Source organism: Mauremys reevesii, linkage group 26 (assembly GCF_016161935.1).
Source record: "Mauremys reevesii isolate NIE-2019 linkage group 26, ASM1616193v1, whole genome shotgun sequence".
NCBI classification, from domain to species: domain Eukaryota; kingdom Metazoa; phylum Chordata; order Testudines; family Geoemydidae; genus Mauremys; species Mauremys reevesii.
Genome location: NC_052648.1, coordinates 8,020,090 through 8,044,871, shown reverse-complemented (window position 1 = coordinate 8,044,871; position 24,782 = coordinate 8,020,090). Strand labels below are relative to the sequence as shown.

Sequence of the window (24,782 nt, the reverse complement as noted above, 5' to 3'; positions counted from 1 at the left end):
TCGCGTTTGGCCCAGCCGCCTGCCAACTCTTGCAATGCCGCATATTAACGAGCCCCTCCTCCCCCCCTCCGGCCCCCCACTCTGCGCACCGCTCACACAAAGGCCAGAGCCACGGAAGGAACAAAGTGGCCCAGTACCAGCAAGGTGGGCAGCGACCTTCGACATTTCATTCGTAAAACTATTCCCCACGCCAGCTGCAGGGGACGGCTCCTCCAAGCGAGATCTTGCTCGTTTTCAGTGACCTCAACTCCCACGGCCCCCAGGGCGAGCCTGGATTGTCCGAGCCGCCTCTAGAGGGCGACAGAGTCTTACTGGAGGTTTGCTTGTGGCAGCAGTTTTTCACAGTCAATAATGAGGGTCCGGTGCTGCCCAGGTACCAGGTCCCTCTTCTTGTGCCCTCCCGTCCCCACCTTCCCAAAGGAGCGACAGCCTCAGGGTGAAGGTGGAAGCAGGAGCCATGTGCTGATCACTAGTGACCCACGGGCGCTGCCGATGGCCGGCCGGGGGGTCCAATCCTCCTGCCCGACCGTAGGAACCTGAGTTCGAGACCGACCTCGGTCAGCAGCCTGCTCAGAGGTGGGAGTCCCGGGTTGGTCTGGCTCTGAAGCAGCCGGGCCGCCCAGAGGATTCAGGGGGCCTGGGGGCTTTGTCCATAAGCCAGCGGGGCTGGAATGGCGCACTCGAGGCTGGGTTCCCGCAAAGCAGCCAGCTTCTTTATGGCCAGAGTGTGCCTGAAAGCGCCATAAAAAACACACACATATGGTGACCTTTCCAAACGGCCGGGGAAGCTGCAGGGACAAGCCAAGCCGTGCAGCCCGTTTGCAAACATTGCCGTTAAGGGTCGGCCCAAACGGCAGCAGGCTATAAACCCTGCCATGGCCGGCTCTCCAAAAGCCATTGACCCCGACCCCGGGTGAGATCCTGCTCCCAGAACTGCACAAAGCCAAGTGGCTCTATCCAAGGCGGGCTCCACGGTGCCTGTGGTCACAGCATCCAAGCTTGAACCCATCTGCGAGCTGGTACCCGCCGCGCTCCGAGCCAGGGCAAAGTTTCCCAGCTGCCTTCATCCATCCCCCCATATTTTCCCAGCCCCGAACCTCTATAAACACCGCCAATTCTCCCCCTCTCCATAGCAACCCAATGAATACCGCCTCCTACCTCAAGATGCCCCCTGAAATACTCTATTTCCTCCATTCCATAATCTCCCACCCCACATCTTCTCTGTTACGAGGCAGCCTTCCCCGCAGCACTGCTACCCCACGGCACAGCCCTCCGGCACATGACTCGCCACCGCCCAGACGCCACCGGCACGCTGCAAAAGAATCCGGCTCGGCAGCTAAGACAACTTGGGAGCCCCCTGGCTCTGACCCCTTGATCCATCAACCACGGGCAGATGGTGATGACAGAGCCCTGAGTTTGGCTATTCCAGGGGGATGGCATCCCACCAATCCGAACGGGGCGAAATTCGGGGGCAGGCTGTGGGCCAGCGTCTCGGAGAACTGCAGGTCACATCCACACGGCTCTGCATCAGGCAGCCAAGGGGCAGCCTGCCTCCCCCACGCCCCTGCTCCATGGGAAGGGCCCGATCCGGCAGGCAACTGAGCACCCTCGCCCACCTCAGTGGGGACTGGCAGGACTGGGCCCCTCAGTCACAAACACGACCCGATTTCAAATTAAAAGCACAAAGAAAAAACAAAAACGACTCAATGTCCTTAAGACCCCCCTCCTCCCACCTGCACAGGCTGCAGGTGAAGGGCCGTGGTTATAATTTAAAGGGACAGCGCCATCATCATGGCAGCTGCTGGGGGCTAAGCGGTTGAAAATCCGCCCCCTAGCGTCATGTCGCCCCTGCCCTAAATTTAGATTCAAAATACTAGGCGACGGGGCCGAGGGGTGTGACACGGAGATTTAGATGGCACCTATTTTATTAGCATTAACAATATTTATTCCTATGGTCATTCCAATGAAAACTGGGTCTTGGAGTTCTGCATTCCCCTTACGCGGTAGGAGAGGAACCAGAGGTGAAATGGACAATGGGTTGAGGTTATTCATCATTATTCACAGGGCAGGCTGCAGCACGAGCTCTCCATAGCCAGCGGCGCGCCCCTGTAACGCCGTGTCCAGCAGCCAAAGGTTCTGGCCCAGAAAGTGAAACTAAGCGAACACCTTGGAGAGGGGAAAAGCCCAGCACAGAAAGCCCGGCCTGCCTCTGTCTGTCTGATGTCCTCTCCCGAGGTCTCTGCGGAACTCTTACTGGTGACGCAGAGCAGAAAAGTTTTGTTCTGACGGAATTTCCACCCGGACGGTGTCCTTGCCTAGCGCTGTTATTCATCATCCGTTAATAACACTTGGCTAGATGAAAAGCGCCTCTGGAAGAGCACTCTCAAGGGGCTGTGGTGTCATTAGCAGCTGGGTAAAGTGAGGCAGTGTGAGCTAGAGGACAGCCCATGGGGAGATGGCTCAGGAGACCTGGGCTCTCGGCTCTGTGACCTTGGGCAGGTCGCCCTGTGCCTCAGTTTCCCTTCCTGCCCTTGTCCATTTAGACTGTACACTCACAGGTTGAGGGACTGTATCTGAACAGAACCGAGCACAAGCAGGGCCTGATCTCTGCAGAGACCCCTAGGTGCTACTGCTATACCAACAGCCCCATTCTACAGACAAGCAGACTGAGGTGCAGAGAAGGGCCGTGACGGGGCCACGGTCGTGCAGAGGGAACAATGACAGAGCTGGGAACAGAACCTAGGTCCCCCCGCTTCCCCATCCGGAGCGCTACACTGACCCACTGGGCCATGCAGCCTGCCAGGATGTTCAGGGCAGTACAGGACTCTGGAGGCCTTAAGTGCTTCACGAACCGGCACAGAGATGAGCAATCACCTCCTTGCTCCAGGCCAGGCTCCGCGTCCCGCTGCTACAACGCTGCTTCTGCGCTGGACGGCACGCCCCACTTCCCCATCCCCAAGCCAACCGCTCCTGCTCCCTGGGAGACGGGAGAACCTCGTCCGCAAGGCAGAGCCGGCGTGCTCCGTGCGAGCCCTAGACCGGAGCACTGACAGGCCCTGCCGCTCCGATGTCACGAGTGGCTCCAGATCCCACGGCTGCGTCTCTATTGATTCCCCCATTACGGCGAGGCTGGGAGCGCGTTTAGGGAAAGGGGGGGCGGGCGGTCTCTGCACAGGGGGCGGGGGTACTGCCCCTGCTGCTTAGCCCTGTCCTTAGCCACATGCCAGGCGGCACTCAGGTCTGCCCCTGTCCCCCACCCCGACAGTGATCGTCCCCAAAGCTGCCCCTGGCAGCAGTAAGCAGGAGGGGCTCAACATTAGCACAGGCGTCAGGCCAACGGAAAACCAGCCTGGAGGACCTCTGGGGGCCCGATCCTGCACTGAGCGCCTTTGTTTCTCAGAGCCCTGCTCCAGCACCCTGCAGGATGGGCCCCCCCGCGAGGAGCAGGAACGCAGGTGGGCTGTCTTTAGCATACCAGCGTCAGGGGGTTCACAGGACCGGGCGAGGGCGGCTGATGCCCAGCACCGAACCATGAATGCCCGGTGGACTGACATCTAGCGGGGCTCCCCCTGCCGAACCCCCACCCGCCCCTGTAAATCACAGGGCCCAGACCGCCGTGTTTAAAAGCATTCAACTCCCCTGCTGTTGGCTCCTTTCATGCCAATAATCCTATTCCTCAGCAGGAATGTCAGAAAGCAGGACCCAGAGCCAGGCAGACACCTTCCCTGCAGCTGCAGAGGCCGGAGGCCACCCAGCACCCGGAGGCAGCGGTAACCCGCCTGGCGGGGGAACGGAGCCTTCCCCCCGCCTCGCCCCTCATCGAGGGCAGGGCCAACCTTTCCAGTGGTGGCAAACCTCAGATCCGGACAGAGCGGGAGCTCCCCTCGCACGGCTCCCTGGGGTGGGGGGCACTGTCACCCTTTCTGCCCCACCCCGTCTCGATGGCGGGGGCCCCGGCAGCCCTCCCCAGCCCACCCGTGTGCTGGATTCTGGGCCAGCGCCCTGTGCCCGGTTCCAGCCCAGGCAGGTTCTGCCTGGCAGCCTGGGGGCTGCACCCCAAGTGAAGGGCAGGTCCCCCCTCAACTCCAGCCGGTTACCAAGGGGCTTGTAGCAGCACAAAACAAACCCAGGCAGCCACTGCCTGGTACCTCTTCCACCTCGCCCCCAGCCAGCCCCCTGCAGAACAGCTCCAGCTGGGGGGGGTCCTCACCGCTCCTGCCCCTCCCCCTTTGTAACAGCCTCCCCCCCGGTACCCACCAGCTGCTGGGAAACGCCAGCCCCCCCCGGGGGGGGGCAGAGCCAGTGACCCTTCAAGGTTCCCTTCTGCATTGGAGCCCGTAACAAAAGCTCGCTGCAGGCTCCCCCCGCCCCCGGCTCGGATGGGGAAGGCAGGGGCTGCTCGCTGACTACACAAAGGCACGTTGCTGCCCGGGCAGGGGATAATCCCCCCCAGCGCGAAAGCGCCCCCCACCCCCCGGCACCACCACCACGGCCACGCGCCCCCTGCCCTGGGCTCTCCCCACCCAAAACGGACCCGGGAGGCGGCGATCGCCGGCCGAGAGCAGCAAAGTTTGCAGGGCTCCCGGGAGAAAAGCCCCCCCGCCCGATCGAGGCAATGCCCCCCAGCAGCGCCCGGCGCCTTTACCTACCGTGCCGGCGGCTCCCGGGAGCCAGGCTGGAGCGGTCTGCAGCGTGCAACTCCGAGCGGCTCTTTCCTTTAAGGGGCGGCGCTCCTCCTTCTCCCCCTCACACCTGTCCCTGCCTCACACCCGCCTGGCATCCTGGCCACGCATCCAGCAGCGCCCGGGAGCCCGGGCGCAGAGACGCACCCCAGGCGGGGGGGTGTCCCCCCGACAGATCCCCCCGTGCAATGCAGCTCCCCGCCAGCTGTGCGCATGCAAACCCCGGCACCCCGCACCCCACCCCTCCCCTGGGCCAGGAGGGGGGCTGGGAACAGCTGCAGCCAGGGGCTCCTGCCGGGGGGGGCTGGCTCGCTGGACGGAGGAGAGCTCCTGCTCCCCCCCCACCCCTCCCTGCTGCCTTTCAGCCTGCGGGGGGGGGAGGGCTAGCGGGGGGCGGAGAGCCGGTCTCTTCCCCCCTCTCCCCCGGCGCTGACTGTATCTGCTGGCTCCGGCCCCTGCGTTATCAGGAGCGCGCACATTGCAGGCTGCATCTTCCCCTGCGCCGCAGCTCCAGCCCGCACCCAGCCCGGCGGGCTCCAGGCAAGAGCAGGGCTGGATTCCGGCGCTCCTGGCAGGAGCTGGAGCGCGAGGGGGACTCGCTTGGCCGGGGGGGCGGGGGAGGATTTCAAGGCCGGGTGGGGCTCGTTCCTTGCCAGCCCAGCAACGGAGGTGGGGTGGGGGATTGGTTTTAGGCCAGAGTAGGCGAGGATTCCAGTTCCCAAATCGCTGCCCCGCTGCGTGCCTCAGTTTCCCCCTATCCGCAGCGTCAGGAGAACCCTTTGCCCGCCCTGTCCCCAAGGACTGGAAGCTCTTTGGGGCAGGGGCCGTCTCTGACTCTGTAGGCACAATTGCAGCCCTCGGTATTTTCCTAGGCCTTTGTAGGATCCGGGGCCCGGGCACTGTGTCTACACTGGAGCTAGTTAGGAGACTATAGTCTTTGATTTATGATTGGAACTGGAGCAGCACCAAGAGGTCCTGACCAAGGCGGCGCTAGGCGCTGTGCGGACACACAGTGCGAGCCATTATTGCCCCAAATCTCAGACAAGACAGACAAACCTGCTGGTCCCCTAATTAGGGGCTGGGCCATGAACTTTAGGGAGGGTTCTGATGATGCCAGGTGCCCAGGGCCCCAGACCCCCGCTGCTCACCCGGCACAGCTGGGAACTGACCCCAGGTTGGCAATCCAGGTATTATTATGGTTTGTTTTGCCACAGGGCAGAGCAGCGCCTCTCATACACCAGGCCCCTGTTGTGCTAGGCTTATGATTCTCAAACTTTTGCACTGGTGACCCCTTTCACATAGCAGCCATGGAGTGCGACCCCCCTCCCCATAAATCAAAAACACTTTTTGAGATATTTAACACTATTAGAAATGCTGGAGTCAAAACGGGATTTGGGGTGGAGGTTGACAGCTCGCGACCCCCCCATGTAGTAACCTCACGACCCCCTCAGGGGTCCCGCCCCCCCAGTTTGAGAGCCCCTGTGCTAGGTGCTGCACAAACACAGAACAGACGATTCCTCATGGCCTGTCTTTATTATTTAACGCGCATGGCTATTACATACAGCAAAGAATGTTAAGGTTGCAAAATCAAGCACTCAAATATTAGGAAGTGCCGGAATGAAGGTAGCTTTTGCATCCTTAATTCAGCTGTCTCGGGCACATGCATTGTGATCTAGTCTTTAATTACACCCACTTTCCCCCCCCCAGACCCTGCCTTGTTCAGTGCTCAGGATGGAGGGTGCTCACTGATGGGTATCTCTCCAATATTCCTTTTTATCCTCATGCTTCAGTGCGGGGCCCCAGGCATTATTCACTGCCCGGACGCCAAGCCCTGCACTGAATACAGAATTATTCATTCCCCTGTGGACTTTTCCATGCTGCTCTCATTGGAGGATCTTAGCCCGTTATTGACATGAATGAATTTATCGTTGTGACACCCCGGGGTGGTGAGGTCATATTATCATCCCATTTTACACCTGGGAAACGGAGACGTTAAAGCCCAAACTACCAAGGAATCTTGGAGGCCCAGTTTGACACGTGTAGGATTTTTTTGCAAAACATTTGGCAGCTCTTCATGATTCAGAGCACGGTGCCCCGTTGACCTCAGTGGCAGTTGTGAGTGCTCAGCACTTCTGCAAGTCAGACCCAAGGCGTCTCAGGTTAGGTCCCCAGAAAATGAGGAACACACAGTGGCCGCTATGAAAAGTTTGCTCTAAGTGACTTGCTCAGCACCATCCGGGAACTCTGTGGCAGAGGCAGGGATGGAAGCCAGTTGTCCAGGACGGCATTCCACTGCCTCCGTAGTGAGGAATCCTTTCCCTTCCTGCCGTCCCCTGTCTCATTCACTGCACAACAGCCAACTTCTGCAAAAACGACTCGGGGCGCCAAGAGGCAGCTTCAGTACACAGCCCTGAGGCATCCCCAGAGCAGGTCCAGCCCGTGCACTGACTGAGGCAGGGGGCCTGTGGAAAAAATCGCTTCTGATGGTGTAATTAAAGAGTGTGTCGTCACGGCCCGGCGTACGCACAAGAGGGCTGAATTAAGGTTGCACGGACAACCCGAATGCCGGTATTTCCTAACTTTGGAGGGCTCGGTTCTGCGCAGGAGAGAGAGATGAGACGCACTTTGCCGGTGGGTTGCACCGCTATTTGCTGACAGCCGAGGAATGTTGACACTCAGGATTCCTGGGTTCATTCCATGTCCTATAGAGGAGTGTGCTTTAGTGCTTCCAGACCCTTCTGTCCCATTTCCTCCAAATCTCCTTCTGCTCCCATCCACCCCTTCCCCCGCTCCTGTCCCCTCCTGCTGCTATTCCTCCCCCGACACCTGCCTGCCCCCTTTTCTGTTCCCTCCTCGGTTCACGCCCTTCTCCCATCATGACTATCTCTAGCCATTTCTTGTGCCTATTCCCACTTTGGGTCTTCTGTTCCCCTCTGCTCCTGCTTCCACCCCATCCCTCTGCCCTGCATCTCTTCCCCAGCCCCCGGTTCCTCACCCCTCTGCCTTTGAGTCAGGCAGATTCCTCCTCTCCCCCTCCCCCCACCCAGCCACTGCCTGGGTTCCACGTGCCAGCAAGGGGCTGGGGCACTGAGCGCACAGGAGCGACGGCGTCCCCATTGGCCGTGCCTGAATGCGATGCCTCCGGAAGTCAGACGGTGCAATTGCAGGAAGAGCCACCCTGAGGATGGAGCACAGTCAGCCACTCTGCAGGGAAGGCACACGCCTGGAGGAGCTGGGTGGGGACGGAGCATGCTCATTGGAGCCGGATTCTTCGGAGAATTTAGCTGCCTGACGCTAACTCTCTGAGCATGTGCAAACAGAGAGTTTTCAAACTGGGCCAGGTCTGGGTGGATTTTCATGGGGATGGCAAAAAGGTGAGCTCCCTGCCAAATTTCACGTCCGTGCTCCAAAGCACAGAGGTGCTAGAGCGTCTCATGAAATAATTGGAAGATTTTTTTTAATATGGGAAAAACAAGGTATTCCCCCCCCCAGCCCCCCACCTTAGAAATAGCTGGCCTGCTTTAGCTGAAGCTTTCCAAAAATCAATCAATCCGTCAGCCGAAGGCTGACATTCGCCATGGAAAATTTCAGCCTGAACAGTCAAAGCTTAGCAAAGCTGTAAGCAACTGAAAACAGGATCGTATCACGGCAAATGCCGGGCAACCGTAACTAGAGGTGTCATTACCTGCACTGCCTATGATACTACATATTGGGCCTGGATCTAGTCCATCTATTTATTCACCTGCTTGCAGACCCTGTGCATGGAGCTGGAAGCGCACGGCCAAATGTAAACGTTGCTGCTGCTTTGCCAACTCAGAAACAGTTTGTACGGACGTCAGCCAGTGAGTGGTAGGTGAGTCACGGCCAATTCCAGGGGGAGCTCTGGGCTTTCCCACAGTCTGTAGGAGCCCTGGACTAACCAGAGCGGAACAATAGCTACTCAATGGGGCCCAGTTCACGCAGCCAATGAGATTTGACCCCATATATTTAAGGACACCTAAACGCCGTGACGTCTTGTCCAATAGCTCATCAAATAGTTGATGCTAATGCTTCCCAGCCCCAGGGGTGTTGGGTGGATTAATTAGTTAATATCTGCACAGTGCTTTGAACACAGAAAGCATTAGACGAATGCTAAGTATTATTAGTAGCTAGCAGGCTAATCTGTCTCCAACTGGTGGCCAACGGATTGAACTCCCTGCTCCTGCAGAAGACAAGGGGGGAAGCTTTAGTCAGGTGGCTGCCCCCAATCTTTGGATGTGGGATTTCTCCGCAAGGACTGTCCGTCAGGGCCAAACCGCTGGATGAACTCCAGCCCTCGCGCCCGTGCCAGATTGCCTCACACTTTAGAGGGGGTGCTGCCCGGGGTCAGGCCAGGCGAGCAGCACAGGAATCTTAGGGAGGCAGAATGGCTGCCTTTGGCTCAGACCCCCGGGGCTACCCACCCTCACTCTCATGGAAAGAGCCCTGGGAGTCCCGGTGGCCCGTGGGACAAAGCAATTTCGGGGCCCCCTTCCATAAAAAAAAAAGTTGCAATACTATATTCTCGTGGGGGCCCCTGTGGGGCCCAGGGTCTGGGGCAAATTGCCCCACTTGCTCCCCCCCCCCGGCAGCCCTGGTGGGCCGGACCTGGGTTTCACAGCTGGCTTTGGAAACGGCACTTCTGACAGCCCAGCGCCCCCTGGCACTGCTTTGGGGCATCAGATCAGCACGGACTCGGAGAGGGTATTTCTGGAAGGCCTCCCACGCCCGCATGGCTTAGCGCAAGGGGTCATATATCATCCACATTCGGGCCATTGAACGTGAGGCTCTAGCCCTGTCAGACTCCACCAGTGTCAAACCCCTAAAAACCACTGGGCAGAAAATTAATTTTTATATTATCTGTTTCAAGAATGACCTTTAATATTCCCTCCCCCTCCCCGAGCCACCTTGAGCCGCTAGCATCAGCGCAGCCGCCCCTGCCACGCAGGGAGATGTTAAAAGGGTCCTGTCACTTACTCACTTTATAGCGCATCTCATTTTCTTCTCCCCCCGGGCAGGGCACTGTGCTGGGACTTGGGAGACCTAGTTTCTATTCCCAGCTCTGCCACTGACCTGCTGGATGACCTTGGGCAAGTCACTTCCCTGCTCTGCCTCAGTTTCCCTTCACACCCTTTGTCTGGCCTGTCCATTTAGACTGCAAGCTCTTCAGGGCAGGGCCTGCCTCTCTCTGTGTGGATGCACGCAATGGGGCCATGATCTCAGTGGGTGGTACTGCTGTGGTACGGGGGTGCCTTTAAGGGCTGAGCTTCCCAGACACAGAGTCTGGGCGGAGCACTGCAAAGCTCATATAATGCACAGCCAATTGAAATGGAAGATGGAATAAATCAGGTCTTTAGCAAGCAGCTCAAGTGCTAAGTGATCACTGAATGCCACAACTGCAATATAAATAGATACTGCTGCGCTCTCTGCTGCTCTTAAATCCCCCTCTGGTGCCTGAAAATAAAGCATATTCCCACCCCACCTCCTGGCTAACACTGATTCTCCTCTGCCTCCCTCTCCCGTATCTGTAAGAGCAGAGATACCAACACGGGCACGGCTCCCGGCTGCTCACTTCTCTGTCTATGCCCTGAGCACGACCAGGTGTCGGCAGGCAGGGAGGATGCATGGCAGGGGAATGCAATCCACTCCTGGGTGGACGGCCAGCTCCAGGGGCAGATTTCACTCTCAGTCAGCAATAAGCCAACGCCCCAGTGTGGTGCTAGGGGGCACTGGAAGTGCCATAGCTGGGACCAGCCCCCGAAAGTCCTAGGGGCTCCTTATCTGGCCTGCCGTCTGGGCTGAATTCCCACTCAGGTGATGCCATCCTGCCTCCCCCAGATCCCTGTCTCAATGACAGCTGGCTAGGAGCGTTCTGCACTGCCTGGTCCTTAAGCATCACCGTGTGGCGGCCCAGAGGTGGCTGCATCGCAGTGGTGTGCTAAGTCGTGCGGTAGCAGGGCTGTGGTGAGGCCGGGCTAACAAACACCGTCACACTCCGTGGCTGGAAGGGGCGCTAGAAACGCAGAGCATTCACGTTAAACAGGGAGCTCTGAAGGAAACCGTGGGCTACGCTGGAGCCATTTTTATGGTCTGTTTCTTATCTACCTTCCAGGCAAACAGCTTGGCTGGGTCCCTCTCAGGCAGCCAGGCGAGGGACAAAGCCGGCTCCGGTTAGGAACGGCCTCACGGTCTTTGCAAAGCTGTATTTCCGCCCCGCGGCTTCCAGGCGCGCTGTGCTCAAAATAGGGTCCTGCGGAAAGTGCCCACTCATCCCTTTCCTGCCATCCCCTTCCTTCCGCCGTTTCCTCTCCGTCCTCGGCGGCTGGGTGAAACCGGCTGGAGCGGCCCCGTCCCTGCTGGGTTCGCTCAGCCCCTTGGTCGTGGGTTGTGGAGGCCCCAGTAGGCCAGCCCCACTCCCCACAACGGCGACCCCAGGGGCCATTGGGAAGGTGACCCCGTCCAGACCTTGCAGGGAGCAGGACGGGGCTGTGGAAGGGATTCAGGTAGGAGGTTCCCACTGCCTCCTCCTCTGGCCAGTTTCCTTTGCAGTCCTGGGTTTGGGTCTTATCCTCCCCAGCCTGGGCCCCGCCTGCATCTCCCCTCAGACCTAAGGGAGCAGAGAGAGGCCTCCGGCTGGGGAGGAAGAAAGCTATCAGCTCCCCCCTCGCTCTACCCGAGCCGGGAACCTGGATGAGTCCAGGGCCGCCCAGAGGATTCAGGGGGCCTGGGACAAAGCAATTTCGGGGGCCCCTTCCATTAAAAAAAAGTTGCAATACCATAGAATACTATATTCTCGTGGGGGCCTGGGGCAAATTGCCCCACTTGCCTCCCTCCCCAGGTGGCCCTGGATGAGTCTCCACCTTAATTCCGATTACGGTGCTGGGGCATGATGGTCGGAACACACACAGCTCCCCCTACAGGCCACGGGCTGGCACTGCTGCCTGGTGCAAGTCTCCACAGCCCGCTAGGGACCAGCCTCGCCGCCTCTCTCAGCCCGGAAGAAATTAACCCTTTGGAAACCGTGGGCGTATCTGTCAGCACAAGGGGAGGCCCTGCCGGTGGCTGGAGAGCTAGGCCTGGGCAGGGCTTGAATGGGAGATGGCCAAGGAGACCCCGGCTGCAGTAGGGAACTGTGTTGGTGACTCCGTGTGCTGAGCTCGCCTCAGTGTGGTGCCGGGGGCGCTACAGAGCCCACTGCCCTTTTCTGCATGGGCGGGGGGGTTGTTCATATCAGCATCCTGGCCCAGTTCCAGTCAGGTTAATTACATTCCACTGACCTAAATTCCCCATTATTTCAACTGAATGAACTGTTCTTTGCTCCCTATCCTAAAACTGCCGCACATTGCTGCTAGGCAGCTGTTAAACATGTTCCACCCCAGAGGTGGCTGCATTAACAGTAGGTGAATGGCCCCTATGCAGAACTGCTTGGTGGCTGTTAAGCAGCTGCCATGTTGCACCCCAGAGGTGGCTGCATTAACAGTGGGTGAGTGGCCCCTATGCAGAACTGCTTGGTGGCTGTTAAGCAGCTGCCATGTTGCACCCCAGAGGTGGCTGCATTAACAGTGGGTGAGTGGCCCCTATGCAGAACTGCTTGGTGGCTGTTAAGCAGCTGCCATGTTGCACCCCAGAGGTGGCTGCATTAACAGTGGGTGAGTGGCTCCTATGCAGAACTGCTTGGTGGCTGTTAAGCAGCTGCCATGTTGCACCCCAGAGGTGGCTGTATTTCAATACTGAGGCCAGGTCTACACTACACACTTACTTTGGCATAACTACATTGCTCAAGGGTGGGAAATCCATCCTCCTGAGTAGTTATACTAACCGTAACCCCCAGCGTATGTCGGCGGGAGACAGGTACCACCTCTCACGGAGTAACTAAGCTGACGGGAGCGCTCTCTCCCATTGGCTGACAGCATCTTCGCCAGAAGCACGACAGCGGCGTAGCTGCATGCAGCCAATGCAAGTCTGTAGCATAGACCTGCCCTGAGTGAGCGACCCTTATGCTGCGTTGCCGTGTGGCTTTCAAACAACAGCTGGGCCCTTCCCCAGAGGCAGCTGCATTTCTTGGCTGACCGACTCCTCTGCGACGCAGCGGGGTGGCTGTTTAACAGCGTCTGTGTTCTGCCCCAGAAGTGGCCACAGTCCAGCGATGGGTGAGATAGATGGTTACAAGCTGCCTCCTGCCTTGGCCGAAAGGCGTTATATAAAAATGCAAAGTGGAATTGTGATGGTTATATAAATCCGCCCAAGTCTGAGTTTGGCTGGCAGTCTGGAAACTGCAGCATCGGGAGGGCTATAATTGTACACAGCCTGCACGGAGAGATTTATTCATGGCCTGTGGATTTTATTTGACCTTTTGGAAATATATATAGTGGGAGAGGAACTAATTGGCTTGCTCTAAAATCTCCCTGGGTGGCAGGGTAAACGGGTCTGAACTCCCAGCCTCTTCCAATGACCGGCGCCTCGGGCAGTGACAGCTCCTCCTCTGCAGGCCTGGCCTGGTCCCCACTGTGCTTGAGCTCTCAGCGTTAGCTCTGCTTGGAGGCCTGATGCATGAATCCCACCACTGGGACCTCACAGCTCCTACCCCGCCACTGAGGGCACCCCAGAAAGGTAAACTTGCCAGTCAAGATCTTCCAAAGCTTCCAGTCCAGGGGATGTCTGGCCGTGTCCGTCGGCCGAGCGCTTTGCATAGGTTGGTTGGCCGCTGGCTGGCTTGAGCAAGGCAAGGGCGGGATGCTTAGAGGAGGGAGCGTGGGCTAATGGGTGGAACGCTGGAGGGCGAGGGAGGAAGCTGCAGGTTGGAATGGAGGGGCACCAGCAGAGCTGGGGTGGGGGGAGCCCCCAACTGAAATGGCAGGCGAGCGGTGAGTTGGGAAGGATGGGCATTTGCAGCGGTGCGAGCCCCGCACTGAAATAGCAGATAGCGCTATGGGTCGGGATGGAGGGACACTAGCGGGGGGACCCTGGATTGATATACCAGGGGAACTGTGGGTCAGGATGGAGAAGCAGCTGTAAAAGCTGTATGTGGGGGGGGGGGGCAAGGACTGGGATAGCGCGGGCTGCAGGCCCGGATTGAGGAGCACTGGCAGCAGCGGTGGCTCTAGCTTTTTTGCCGCCCCAAGCACAGCAATCAGGCGGCCTTCGGCGGCTTGCCTGCAGGAGATCCGCCAGTCTTCGGCGTACCCGCCGCCGAATTGCTGCCGAATCCGCAGGACCGGCGGACCTCCCGCAGGCAAGCCACCGAAGGCTGCCTGACTGCCGCCCTCGCAGGGACCGGCAGGGCGCCCCCCGCGGCTTCCCATCCCTGGCACGCGCTTGGAGCCGCCGCTGACTGGCAGAACACTAGGGGCACGGGTAGCGCCAGACTCAGACAGCAGGGGATTCAAAGATTGATGTTGATGGGCCAGGCTGGGGGAGTTTGCACAGAAGGAGGCTGGTCAGCAGCTCCTGTTGCACGGGGGCGAAGGGCTTTGTCTGGGCAGCAACTCGGTCGGTGCTGTCCTTGCGGATTGATTGCCCTGTTTACAATTAAAGCCGGCGCGGGAGGGGGGGCGCGCTCCTCTCTGCCTTTATGAGGCAGTCGTTATTTATGAGGCAAACAGAAAGAGAGGTGTAAATGGAAATTATATTTCAAAGCTGTAATAAGTGGCATCCATCAGGCACCCTGGAACCCACCTCACCCCCTGCTGCTATCTCAGCTGCCTGGCTTAAGTTTCCTTCGGCTGGCCTGTAAACTGAGGGACAGATGATCTGAATGGGAGGCCCATGAACTAGCAATGGGGTTGGCCTGGTGTCGGGGGTGCGGGGAGAGTGCCCAGAGAGGCAGCAAAGGTCACCCAAGGGGGTGCGTGGCAGAACCGGGAACTGCACCCAGAGCCCCCGAGGCCAATGCCAGCGCCTGACCCTCAAGGCAGCCAGAGGACCGCGGGTGAGGAGGGTGTGGCGGGTGCGTTTAACACTCACAAAGCCCTTCAGGAAAGGAGCCCTATGATTCTTCCTAGGTTGGGTGAATGGGGCCGCCCGGGGCTGCCTGTTTGACGGTGTTATGGATACGTGTGGATTGTTACCCCCTTTGGCCTGAGCAGCTAGACAAAAATCCAGGATCCTGTGAGTGGTTCCGGGTGGGAGAAATCGAGGCTGGAGTCAGGTGCCTTTGAGGCAAACCTGTTTATCTCCCAAGCCTGTGCCAAGTCCTGTTTCCCTGAACACGGGGGGGGGGGGGGGGGGAACGGGACCAAACAACGGGAGATGGTTTCTGTGCTCACAGCCCAAAAAGCCTCTTCCCGCCAGCACACCGTGCACCTTCCTTCTCTGGGTCTGTCTGCTTCTCCCCTGCGTCTGTCCCTGCCTCCAGTGCGTCTGCTGAGTCGCTTCCTGGGTGTGCAGCCCCTACGCACACCCGTTTACCCAGACCAATACCCAGCCAAGCCCTCTACCCCTCTAGTGCCAATTCTCGGGCTGACTCACACGGGCCTTAGTTTTAGGTGGGGGCTGCTACAAAGAAGCGTAATTGTTGTCACAGCTGTTTTAAATGAAGGGCCATGATCAAATCTGTAACAGGAGACAGTCACTAAGCAAAGAGCTTAGCAGAGCCTGAGGCAGCGTGGGCTAGAGGGTGGTGCACTGGGTGGGGATTCAGGAGACTCAGAAGCTAGTCCTAGCCCTAACCTGGGGGGTGACGTTAGGGAGGTCACTTCCCCTCCCACCCTTGCTTTGCATTGTCTATTGAACCTGCATTCTCTCTGAGGCAGGGACTGTCTCTCGCTGTGCAGCGCCTGGCACAACAGGGCCTCTCCCGGGTACCATAACATTAACGCCAGCAGCCCACACTGTTGAGATCCTGTGCGTGCGCTTCATCTTTCTCTTTTTTTAAGCTTGCATCTGAGAAAATAAACTCCACACAATTGCCAGCTAGGATTATAGGCAGCAGATGAGCCCATTGACTCATAAATTACCTTGTAAATTACCTCATTTCTGTGCTTTTCCCATTACAGGCGAGACAGACAGGGAGCAGAGAGAGCGAGAGGAGATGGTGACAGAGCACAACTGACCAGCCCCAGGGACCTGGGCTCTGCAAACCCAGGGAGGTGGAATGGATGACAGGGGCATGTGTGGGGAGGGAACCTTTGGTCTCGGTGTTAGAAGAAAGGCGAGTTAACCCCTTCACCAGCGATAGTCCCAATCCATTTCTTTCTGGCCAAGGGCCCGGATGAAAGGCAGGTACCGAGTGGATCTGGGCAGGGAGCACGGAGAGCAAAAGGAAATCAATAGATCCAAGCAAGGCAGGAAAGGTGCTGGCGAGTGGGCGATAACATGGCAGCCGTGCATGTCGCCCCGAAGCCACGGGTGGGATGGCAGGCTGGGCATCCCCCAGCGCAGGGGGAAGACGTGCTGTGCTGTGCTGTGCGTTTCAACGGTCGGGCCTTAGCTGCAGGCTAATATCCGGTGACCTGCAGCCAACAAAGAGCCACTGAAGATTGTAAAGAAAAGAGTTCCCGAGCCCTAACTGCGAAAGGATCAGGCTGTGACTCACAGGGAGGGATCGGTCCCGTGAATAAAACACGGTGAGGGGTTATCCCTGGGAGAGCAGCGCCCGCCGGGGTGTTCAGACACTTGCTGGTATTTCCTGGGGCCTGCCCCAGACAGGGCTCCGTCCCCACGTTCCTTCCACCCTGGCCTTCCCGGGGCTCCAGCCATGAACCCCTGAACCAGCCCGCCAGGGATCCCCGACCCCCACTGCCTCTGGCTATTACCTGATCTGCAGATGCTCCGCTCTCCCGGGCCATTCGGGGCTGATGAAACGAGATCCAAGCTGTGCAAACGGCAGCCGTACGCCCATGTCAAATCCGCCTCTGCCCAGCTCAGCCGATCTCTGGGCCAGGCTGAAAACAGGACTGGGCTATTCGAATAGGGTGCAGCACCCAGCAAGTCCCACTGAGAACGCTGGAGAATCCCCCGCCCCCAACAGCCCCACGGAGAACAACAAAGATCCCTCCTCACCCCACGTTGCAAATGAGGGCCAACCCCCCCCAGCACTGAGATGGGTGGCAGCTGCTGGGTGCTGATAATCTGGTCTCATGCTCCCTCCCTGCCTCCCGGACCCCAGCAGCAACTCTCTGCCTGGCTCAGCCTTGGGACCCGCACGCCCCCAGGGGAGGAGATGCAAAGACAGAGCCTGCAAGAGGCAACTGTGCGTGGATGTAGCATGGGACGCCCACCGGCCCCCTCCTCTGCCAGCGACCCACCCAGGGGAACTCGGTCAGCGCCTGCTCAGGTGGATACCAGGGGGTTCCTGCTGCAGGTTTTGAAGCAGAGCAAGAGGCCAGCGGGTTTGCAGGGTGACTGGGCTGCCAGCGGGGCTCTGTTGGCCTCTCCCTGTGGGTAACGGAGGCAAGGAGGCTGTGCAGGTATTGCTCAGCCGCCGGGCTGGGCTCTCTGTAGGGACCGACTCGCACTGGATTTCCATGGGGACCTGGGGATCTAAGGCCCGTCTTCCCCTTAGGCAAGCCCAGCCTAGCATCCCGGCTCTGCAGGGCGGCATTGTGTTATCAGCTGTGCCTCCAACCTCCACAGGCCACTTGAAACTTGGGGGCAGGGGAGGTGTCCTTCCCCTCCCCCATCACCCTTTGGGGGGTGTCCTGCTGGGCCCGCTGTAATGCCCCTTGCCCCCGAGAGCGTGCCCATGCCCAGCAGAGGTGGGGCAGCCCTTCTCGGCCTCCCCGGGACTGCTCCCACAAGTGACCATGCTGCATGGATGCTACAAGCAGGGAGAGCAGCTGGCACGGTGCCCTTGCCCCTTGCAGACACAGAGGGTTAAATCAGAGAATCCTGCCCCCCAATTCGGGAGGGGAGCTGAATCCTGAACCCGCTGGGTCTGCAAAGCTGCTCTGGCAGTGCCAGGAGGGGGGGGGCGCTCAGGAAGCACGGGGGCCCTGGTGCAGGATTGCAGTCTGTCCCAGCCGGTCCTTGGCAGAATGGGTGGGGCAGGTTCTCCCAGTGTAGTGGGGTGGCTCAGGCCGGCGTGCGGGCCCCGCACAGCTGCTCCCGGCTGGGACGGGAGGCAGCAGCGAGATAGTTTTGAGGAAGGGAATCGATAGCATTGATTGCCAATCTGCATGCAGTAATTGGAGAGGGACGGAGCAGGGCCTGGGGCAGTCGCCTGAGGGGTCTGGATGGCTCTTGGGTCACCAACACGCAGCTGCTTTCACTGCGCATAAGCTCCCATTCCTATCGGCATGCCTTATCCCGCAGGCGCATGCAACCGGCTCCCTACACACGCTACACGCATCGAGTCACACATACATTCACGTGTGACATGCTCGGCACACTTACATCCCCACACACGCTACATGGGGGAAGACCCTTCCTGTGTGCATATCCACACAGCATGTGCAATAATGTGTTACATGCTTTGCACACCTCCATCCCCAGGTAACATGCATAGATTCACCCCTGCATGTACGAACACGCACACACACTACCTGCAATGTACGTCCCCACAGATGTGACACACGCATAGTCATAACAACATCACCTGTGTTGCATGTATTCTAACACAGGCCCCACTGCACAGGCCATGGCCATACACCCACATGTATGGAGAAGCATGTACAGCCCGTGTTCTTTTTTATCTACTGCTCACTATCCCATGGGAACACACCCCTCCCTGCTCACCCCTGCTGTTCCTGCACCAGACAGGACCCGGCCCATGGCTTGACTCAGAGGAGTTCCAGTTCTGCTTTGGGGGTGGGGGGGGGAGCAAAGTCACTTGGGCCTGTCTCAGATGAGGTGGCAGCATGACCCAGTGGGTAGGGGATTGGACAAGGACACGTGGCATCTGGGGTGAAATTCAAGCGCCATTAACATCAATGGGGCCAGGATCTCAGCCTTGGGTTCAGTTTCCAGCTCTGCCACTGACCTCCTAGATGTCCCTGGGCAAGTTGCTGCCTTGCTTTGTGCCTCAGTTTCCCCTCCTGCATCTGTCTTTTCCGTTTAGATTGTTGAGATCTTTGTGGGCAGGGCCTGGCACTCACTCTGTGTCTGTGCAGCACCTGGCACCCTGATTTTGCTTTCAGCCTCTTGATGACAATCCAGCAGTGGCTCCTGGGGGCGTGGGGGAAGGACCCTGTAGGTCTTTCCCAGCTCAGATTTCCAGCCTGGTGTGATTCTCAGGCCACACTCAGCCACAGAGGGCAAAGCCTGTGGTACGGGCGGCCTGCCTGGGTTCCCACTGCCTGAGGGCTGGGTGGATCAGAGGCAGCCTTCACCCCGGTGACGTTCCCCCTCCTGCTCTATTCAGGCAGGAAGACGCAGGCCCAGCAGGGGGGGGGGCGGCAGGAGAAGGGGATGGGCCGCAAATTAAGGCCCGATCCAACTGGGAAGATTTGCATCAGCAAAGTGCTTTGGCGTTTGCTTACGGCTCCTCCAGGTCCATGGCAGAGCCCCCAGTTCACCCCTTGCTGAGCCTCTGCCCCAGCTGTGCACTTAACACCCTGCTATATAACAACATTCCCCCCCCCCCCCCACCTAATTGCTTCCTTCCTAAGTAGCTGCTGATGGCTCCCTCCCTGGGAGCAGATGTTTGCCAGTGGATCCTGCACACCCCATTAAGCATTGGCTGGTGAGGGCTGAGCCAGCTTTTGCTGGGGATGTCACCAGGGCTGCCCTCTGGCCCTCTCCCAGCACCTCCTGCTGTCCGTCCCCACCCAGCCAGGGGCCAGTGATGGTGGACGCCCTCTCAAGGGGCAGGTCGCTTCTCTAGGGAGGCATTTTTACCTCTTTTCTGCAGCAGTTGCTCCTGCCCCCTCCCTACAGCGCCTCCTGCTGGGAGAGGCCAGGACTGGAGTAGCCAGGAACTGGCCCCCCACATCCAGCGCTCCTGCCCCGCTCCCTACAGCGCCCCCTGGTGCAACAGGCTAGGGCCTGCGTAGCCAACAGCGCCCCCTGCAGCACACCCTGCGTGGGAAGGCTAGAACTGGAGTAGCCAGGACCTCCTCCCGCAGCAAGCACTGCTGCCCTGCTCCTGACCAGCGCCCCCTGCTGGCATTGGCTAGGACTCCAGCAGCCGGGGGCTCCCACATAACCGGCTCTCCCCCACCATTCCCGGCCGCGTCCCCTTTCAATGCCTCCACCCGCTCCACGGGTAGGGGAGGTGGGTTTGCACTGGGAAATGGAGACGCAGCTTGTTGGCCAGGTGAGTGGTGCAGATGCATTTCCCTGGGAGCTGGCGCCTTCCCACAAAGGGCCCTGAAGTGCTTGAGGGTCTGGGAGGGAAGGGGAATAAACAGACCCGAGTGAAAATAGGAGAGAGAGAGCTGGAAAAATCAAGATAATTCCAACCAAGTTGTTCCATTCTCCAGCCCCCTCCCGGGGGAGCGGGGAGGCAGAGGCTGCAGCCAATTAGGATCTGATCCCAGCCAGGATCTCCGAACGCTGCCTCTGCCTGTCGCTCCCTTTGCGTTTGTAACTCAGAGCAGCATCTGGGAGCAGGGCAGGGATTCCACGAGCCCAGAGAGGGGCCTGGGCCCAGCCGCAGCTCCGCTAACGCTCCGTCTGGAAAACACAGCGGCATCACTTCCATCTTCCAGTCCGGCAGGAGGAAGAACAGACCATGCGCCCAGCCGCGACCCAGGCACAGGGGCCGGGGCACCCCCGTTCGGTTAATTGTACTATAGTTGTGCTCCCTGCCTCAAACCTAAATAGCCAAGGAAGGCTAAAGGGGGGGGAGGGAGGAAGGATTAGCAGCCCCATTTTGTAGGTGGGGAAACTGAGGCACAGAGCAACCACATGGCTTTCCCAAGGGCACACGGGGAGTCCGGGGATGAGATCTCTTGGGTCCCTCGTCCACAAGGCCAGTCTCTCTCTGGACTCCTCGTCCTGCTGGATAAAGCCATCCTGTCTCCCAGCATTGGACACCGGCAGCACGGTCCCTCCCATATGGACGAGCCTCCAATAGCTGAGCCTGGACTCAGTGACCCAGCAGGTCCCCTCCAGTCCTGTCTGTAGTGTGAATGGGACACTGCCAGGGCACCATATTGTGCCCCGGGGGGATGCTGTCATACGCCATTGCATCCCTCTGCATCGTCACCCTACTGCATCTTGACACGACGCGGCCTCACCGCATGTCATCACGCCATCACCGTGACACGGCATCTCTGCTTTCAGCCTGTCACTGGTCACGACACTGACGGCTCACCAGGTCGCCCTGGGTGGGCACCAGGGCCCCCCCCCCCCCAATACTGTTGCTTGGTGGCACGTTGCCAGACACCATGGAGATGCCATGCGGTCCTTGGGGGTGTCTGTCTTGCGGGCTCCCCTGGAGAAAGGTGGATCGCCCCAGAGAACGGGGACGGGGACGTGCATGTACGGAGCAGATACAGATTTGCGGGAGGGACTATCCTTGTGTTCTGGATTTGTACAGTGCCTAGCACAATGGGGTCCTGGGCTGGGACTACCTCGTTAGCTCTTGGCTGGCTACCTGGAGCAGCAGCAGCTTCCTCCGCTGTCCAGGAGGCCTTTTCTGCTTAGGGATGCTGGATGCTTCAGCCAACGGCTCGAAGGGACTGGCCCAAGCTGCTGCTCCCTCCCCCCCCCATGTGGAGCACTGTACATCAGGCTCTTACCCCCTATGGGCCTAATCCTGCAGGGTTCCAGGTGTCCCCAGCACGGTGCTGAACTCCCTTGACTCCTACTGGTTGGTCTCCTTCCATCCAGGCAGAGGCAGAAGGGAAACCCAGGTTTAGTCTGGCCCAGTTCTTGGCTTCACCTGTTGGGGAGCCCCGCATGTCCCGAGGGGGCCCCTTCTCCCTGATGCTAGATGCACACCGAGGACTCCCCTCGCTACCTGGCCTGTATTTCACGGGACCCAATGCTCTGAACTTGGAGACGCTACCAGCAGCTCCCCGTGGGCCACCTGTGCTCCTGACCGCCTTGCTCAGGGAAAACCAACGTCCGAAATGGAGACGGTTTGGACTGATGCAAAACAAGAGTCCTGGTGGCCGGCAGCGGGGAGCCCAGGGGCCACGGTGAGGGGCCGGCTGTAAGCACCTGGTGTCTACAGCTCTCAGCACTGGGAAACCACCAGATCTCCGGATGGGGGATATGCAACCTACAGAGCCGAATCCCGAGGTGCTAGGGACCCGCTCAGCGCCTACAGCTCCCACTGAGCTCCAGCCAGTGCGGCTCACCAACTCGCATAGGAATTGCTGCACCAGTGAGGATCTGGTCCTGGATCAGGCCCAAGAACTGGCTTGATCCACTAGGAAAAGGTCCCTGCGGTACTGCGACCTGTCAGCCACCTTGGGCTGAGAAGAGAGACGCTCTCCATGGAAGAGAAGGCACAGAGGCAGCCCACCGCCCCCCCGGCTCCAGCCGGTCAGTCAGGGCATCTTTCCCCATCCTTCCAGCCAGCCTCAGGGCGGTGAGCCCCTAGCCAGGGCACAGACCTGCAGGGAGCAGCAGATACCAGAGCTGTGCTAGGCACAGATAACTCCAGCAACAGGGATAGTGGCCTCCCCCTCTGCCTCCATGCCGACTGCTCCGACACCCCCGCCCTGCCCTACCGTGGTGGTGTCTCCTCCGTGGTGGCTCCTGTTAGCATCCCTCTGCTCGAGGCCCCATTCCCAGGCTTCGATTAGGCCAGACAGGACCATCGTGATCAATAGTCTGACCTGCACGTCGCAGGCCACAGACCCTCCCCGCTCCTGCCACACACCCCTAACTTCCAGCTGAGTTACTGAGGTCCTCAAAACAGATCTGGTTACAGAGGATCCAGTGTCATTACCTGTGTTCCCCAATGAGGCCTGAGGGTCAGGACCAGCCCTAGAGAAGCTCCCCAGCATCAGGCCCGGTCGAGCCTGGGAGGGAAAAGTGGTGCCCCACTCTGAGCCAGTACCGAGGCCTCGTGTGGTCCTAGGGGGCACGGTGCTGCCGTCCTTCCCACAAGGGACTCAGGGTCAGTAAAGATCCCATCACACTTCCTGCAAGACAGGAGGGACGAGATCCTGAATTTCGGCTTCGGGGGCACGGGGAGGAGTGGCCTGCAGATGTCCAAGCTGTTCCGGGGGGTGAGGGGTGATACGGGACAGGGAGGGGGAGGGAATCCCTCGAGGCATCACACCTCATGTCCTGGGCACATTCTGATTGTGTTAACGCCATTCTGCCTCCCCTAGGGTGTCATCAGGACAAAGCATTCCCTGCAGATAGCCTGACGACGACTAGACAGAGGAGCACATGTGGGGATGGACAGAGAAAGTCCTCTGGAGCTACTGCTCTCCCGCAGGAGATCAGCGTATTTATTCTATTCCATGGCTGCTGGATTGTAGCCCATTCTCCTCTGCCTGCCTGGCATTTTTTGGTGCATCCTTCCAAAGAAGCCCAACATGCAGCATAGCTTCTGCTGAGGTCCAGATTTCTCTCCACCTCCTCCCTGCTTGCAAGGGCAGGAGGGCTAATGTCCCCTGCTGCGCTATGGGCGGACAGCAGCCAGGCACTGGCCGCGAGGCGTACGCGCTGGCTCGGCTTTCAGTCGTGCTGTGAGGCAAAGCTGGTGCTGAGAACAACCAGGAGGCAGAACCTCTCTAACCGAGTAGCCTCCAAGTCCCAGTCTCCAGGGCTGGAGAGGGAGCACCTGCCTGCCATCCGCAGCTCCCTATCCTCCAGCTTCTTAAAGATCTCCTGCCAAAAGTCCTCCCATCTGGGGGTGCCATCCTCTCTGGTTGTTATTAGCACTAGGATTTATACTTCAATAGCCCCGAGGTGTTACACAGCCACACGGTGAGAGACAGCCCCAGCTCCCCAAGAACTTGGAGTCTAAGCAGACGAAGGGGTGGGGCAGAGGCACAGCAAAGGAGGAAGGGACTTGCCCAAAGTCACCCAGGAGGCCAATGGCAGATTTGGGACAGGCTCAGTCCTGCAAAGGGATCTCAGCACCTAACTCCCCTGGATGTTGCTGGGAGGCCACAGCAGAGCACAGCAGCTAGGCGGCCCAAACAAACCTGCGGGTGGGCCCCAGTACAGAGCCGTTTAGGCAAAAAAACCCACAAATAACCAACAAACAACAGAACAACAAAGGATATTGTTCTATAACCTGACATCAGTCCATTCACTCATCCACCATGCTCCAGCTGCCTCGCACCAGGTCCCAGCAACCTGCCTCATCAGCCTCACAACACCAACTCCCTAGGGAGCCAGGGGCCAGGGATTTTATAGAGAGCTTCCCTACCCAGAAGCCTTTGCAGAGAAGGAAAGTCCCACCCTTGTCTTGCTGGATGATTGACAGTTTGTCTAGCCAATCAGCTCTTTTTCAATCACTGCTGGTTCCATCAGGGCTTTGCCCCATGGACACGGATCTGGGACGGATGCTAGGGTTTGTTTGGGTGCCCAAGTCCCATTGATCTCACTGGGAGTTAGGAGCCTACCTACCTCTGAGGATCTCAGCCTCCTGAACCCCAGCCCAATGCCCTGTCCTAGGAGCCACACAGTGTTGAGCCATATGCATGAAAGCCCAGGCCTGGTCCATCAGTCGCCTGAGGACCATGGGCTGCTCCGGTGGAGCGAGGGGCAGCTGGAGTGGGCTTTGTGTTTGGACAAGGGATGAGTGGCCCTGTGGGGGTTTTGTGACCCTTGCCAATTCTTGTTTGTGTTCACAAAGCCAAGGTGAATTCATCAGCCTTTCCTCTGTGATCTCCATTCCCTGCCCCCTGCACAGGGCAAAGCGGGCGCCAAACCCGAATGTCACAGACAGCAGGGCTGGGATGCAAGCTGCAGGCGAGGGCGGAGTGTGGGGCAGCCACTCTAGGGCGGAAGGTCTATGGGGCAGGGACCATTATGTTCTGCTTGTACAGCACCTAGCGCGATGGGGTCCTGGTCCATTGCTGGGACTCCTAGGCTCTACCGCAATACAAATAATACACACCCATGATAACACAGGGCAAAGGCTGGGATACAGCAGCAGTGCAGGGATTTCTGGGGCTGGTAGAAGGGGACGCAGGGAAGGAGCATTGTCTAGTGGTTAGAGCCGGGAGCGAGCCATTTCGGATCCTGTGACTTGCTCGCCTCCCTGCTCCGTTGCCTTAATTCCCC

General features: G+C 58.9%; 1 protein-coding gene and 1 long non-coding RNA gene across 3 annotated transcripts in view; both read right to left on the bottom strand.

The window, feature by feature from the left end:
- The window catches only part of SEMA6B (semaphorin 6B), a 92,403-nt gene extending 87,250 nt beyond the window's left edge, over positions 1-5,153 (bottom strand). The window contains exon 1 of one of the 2 annotated variants that reach the window (XM_039516136.1): positions 4,646-5,153. The gene's annotated coding sequence lies outside the window, so the exon portion shown is untranslated. The remainder of the gene's footprint in view (positions 1-4,645) is intronic. The other variant, XM_039516135.1, reaches the window with a different exon arrangement.
- Positions 5,154-14,525: 9,372 nt separating this feature from the next.
- Positions 14,526-23,863, bottom strand: LOC120391912. Its single transcript, XR_005591526.1, has 3 exons — positions 23,788-23,863; positions 16,454-16,512; positions 14,526-16,150 (listed from the first exon to the last, which is right to left on the bottom strand). It is a non-coding gene; the product is annotated as an uncharacterized LOC120391912 (long non-coding RNA).
- Positions 23,864-24,782: the final 919 nt, after the last annotated feature.